Below are 3,364 nucleotides of genomic sequence, written 5' to 3'. Positions count from 1 at the left end.
TATAAAAAAATACAATTAATTTATATTCTCACATAAAATGATAATGAAATAAATAAATAAATGAAATAAGACTTGCCACTGAGTGGACGATGACTTGGGGCCTATAACTGGACTTGTAGTGTTATTGTAACACCCCAAATATTTTTTATATTTTCTGTGTAATTTCAGTTTTTTCCTTTTATTATTGAGGACATTTTTTTGAATTTTGGAAGTCAAGTGAAGTTGCAGAATTTAATTGTTAGCGTGAAATTATTCAATTTGGTAATTAATGGCAGAAATTAATTTCTTTTGGAAATGAAAGGAATTTAATAGTATAAAGTGGAATAAGGAAAAGAATAAAGTATAATTATATTTATTTCCCTTTTAGTTTTTATTATTATTATTTTATAAAAATCGAAATTTCTCTTCTTCTACAACCTCACCGCACACGCCCCCTCCTTTGAGAAAACCTAGCCGTCGACGCAACTTGTGATCACGCCGCCTCCAGCCACCAGCATTCTGCCCGACGTCGATACGAGCCATCTCTACCACTGCCGACCCAGCCCGCTCCCGCTGCGTCATTATAGAAGCCCAGCCCCGCCCTCCGGATCCGCGCGCCTGCTGCACCTCTGCCGGAAACCCAGCCTTGTTCGCCGCTTCAACCGTCGTTTCAAGTCCTCTCCAGTTGCAAACTCGTGCGACCAGAAGCCAGCCTAGTTCGCCGTTCGTCCGAGCCGACCAACGCCACTCCAAACGCATCTGCACCGAAGCTGCCGCGGCGCAATCGATCGAATCTGCATCAGATTCTTCCTGTCACCGCCTTCGTTGCTCGTGTCGTCATCAGATTTGTCAACTTGGGTAAGATTTCTATTGGTTGGGGTTGTTTTCAATCGATTCTTGACTACCCATTTACTGTTGGCACCAATCGATTAAGGTCTTTATGTGTCAACCTTGGATTCATGTTCTTGAAGGTATATGTTCTTGAAGGTATTAAGGTGCTATTTTGTGAAGTTGGAGTTGTTTAGCATATTTGGGGTGCCTCATATCACACCGTGGGTGAGTTTACCAAGATTTTTGGTAGTACTTGGAGTATGTGCAATTAGGCCTTGGTTTTAATTTTAAAACTTGGTTGCGTTCTTATGTTAGGGTCTTACTGGGAGTTGCTGATTTCATTGGCTGTCTGAAATCGTCTGCGGATTTTTGATTTAGGTAAAGTTAAATAGAAGATCTTTAAATAATTTGGTTAATTGGAGTTAGACCCAAAATATTGATTTAAATATTGGATTTATCGTAGGTGTTGCTTGCCTTGAAAAGGATAAGATTGCTTGGGTTTCTTTAGATTTAACTTTGAGGTAAGTAATATTACTACTGGAACTGCCCACGGGCCAGGCATTAGATGTATGCTAGCATTATAAATGAATATTATGGTAGAATGACAGAATGATAGATTGATAGTATAACATGATTAAAGTATGTTCTGTTAAGAGATCTAAATTATTTATTTATGCACATAGACATTTGAATGCTAGTATGAGATGGTATGTGCTTCCATGGTTGTATTTGATCTGATGACTTTGAGGTATACATGTATGTTGTAGAACCATGACGCTGAGGTATTTGTGTATGTTTTAGAGCCATGATGTTGAGGTTTATATGTATGTTATAGATTCGTACAGTGTTGATTATGATGTTGAGATTGTGCAAATGTCCTTACTGATTAGTTAGATGTCCATTAGATTTTGTGTTTCCTTCGGGATTCACCAGAGGTAGTGGCCATACTTAACTACAGTAGGATAAGACTCATTCTCCTTCTTGTTTCATGTGTATATGTGTCCCATGAGGACTAGAGTAGTTTATATGTTTTACCAAAGGTGGGTATCTAGAGGACATAGATGCCCAGCCTGACCCCAGTAGTGGGGTTACTTACTGAGTATTTTATACTCATTCTTTCTCATGTTGTTGTTTCAGGTAAGGGTAGAGATGCGCCGGCGATAAAAAGCGGAATTTGTGATCGAGCCACTGGGACTAGTTTTTTTCACTTCCGCTCATGAGATTTAGAGTCCTTTTCATGTTCCTCTTAACTTTTAGTTTTGATGTTTAAAACTTACTTTTTAAGAATCGTTTTTCAGACTTACTTATTATCCTTTATGATTTATGGGTACCCTACTATTGTTTAATATTTGAATTTAATGAAAATCTTTTGAACTTACCTTATTTAATTAGCATTTATTTCGCCATAACCGAGTGTCGTTTTGAGTTCCATGCATGCATATTTAATTTGAACCCCGAACCCTAATTTTCTACTTAAGTTTGTTTTCTTATTTAATTTGTTTAATAAATAGGTTGACGAGGAAGCTAGTATGGAATGGTGAAGAAGGAATGGGGATTTGAAAAGAAAAATATGGAAATTGAGTTTAGGGAATTTTGGAAAAAATTGGCTAAGTATGGAAAATTTATGTGAAATGCGTGTTGTGCACAAAGCAATGGAAGGAAATTGACTAGTGGCACAATCGTGTAGAAATTGCACGGAGACAAACAATGTTCGCAGTAGCTAAGAGCGAGATCATTGAGAGCAAGATCATTGAGATCGAGACTAGCGAGATTACTGAGAGCAAGATTTTGAGCGAGAAAGAGGGAGAGAGTGAGATTGGAAAGAGCGAGATTGTAGGAGAGAGCGAGATTTTGAGCGACAAAGTAGGAGAGAGCGAGACCAGCGAGAAAGTGGGAGAGAGCGAGACCAGCCTGTGCGTGCAGCAACGCCTCGTCCGGTGATGCATTTGAGCGCCTCGCCCACGCGAATGTCGAAGGGCCTCCCCTATGCGTCGATTGGCTGGGCAAGCATCTATGCATTGAGTTTAGGCTGCGTTGTTGTGGATTATGCGTTGAAATCCCTAAGTTGGACGCATAAGGGTGACAAGGGTAACGTCAGCCAAACCATGTATCATTTGGGAGAAATTCTTAAGGGCTAAGGAATTATGGAGAACGCATATGGAGAAAACACCTTGGGCCAAGATGATGCAAGCTTGCGTTGATGAAGGGAGAAGTAAACACTTGGCCATGCAGCCAAGTAGGTGGTGTCAACACCAGGGGAAGTTTGGACGCCTATAAATTAGAGCCTTTGGGACTTCATTCTCAAATCACAAAATCAGAAATTACGCAAAAAGAGAAGGAGAGTAGAGCGCATTGGACAGTGAGGGTTAAGGAGAACGCATCAACTTAAGACGAGGAGATCTCCCAATCTACTCGTGCGTTTGGAGTGATTCCAAAGCCATCTGAAAGCTCTGAAAGTCTAGCTTTCAGAGGGGCTACCAGAGGGAAAAACTCAAATGAACCGGGCTGGAGATTGAAAAGAAGGCAGAAGGGTCAGACTGTCGGATCAGTCTGG

The 3,364-nt window shown here is 40.3% G+C and overlaps 1 long non-coding RNA gene across 1 annotated transcript; it reads left to right on the top strand.

Moving 5' to 3' along the window:
- The first annotated feature begins 394 nt into the window (after positions 1–394).
- LOC120089196 lies at positions 395–2,102 on the top strand. Its single transcript, XR_005485091.1, has 5 exons — positions 395–837; positions 951–1,035; positions 1,126–1,188; positions 1,274–1,331; positions 1,948–2,102. It is a non-coding gene; the product is annotated as an uncharacterized LOC120089196 (long non-coding RNA).
- Positions 2,103–3,364: the final 1,262 nt, after the last annotated feature.

Source organism: Benincasa hispida, chromosome 10, assembly GCF_009727055.1.
Source record: "Benincasa hispida cultivar B227 chromosome 10, ASM972705v1, whole genome shotgun sequence".
Classification (NCBI taxonomy): domain Eukaryota; kingdom Viridiplantae; phylum Streptophyta; class Magnoliopsida; order Cucurbitales; family Cucurbitaceae; genus Benincasa; species Benincasa hispida.
The sequence above is the reverse complement of the archived record's forward strand: the minus strand, read 5'-3'. Positions and strand labels throughout refer to the sequence as shown.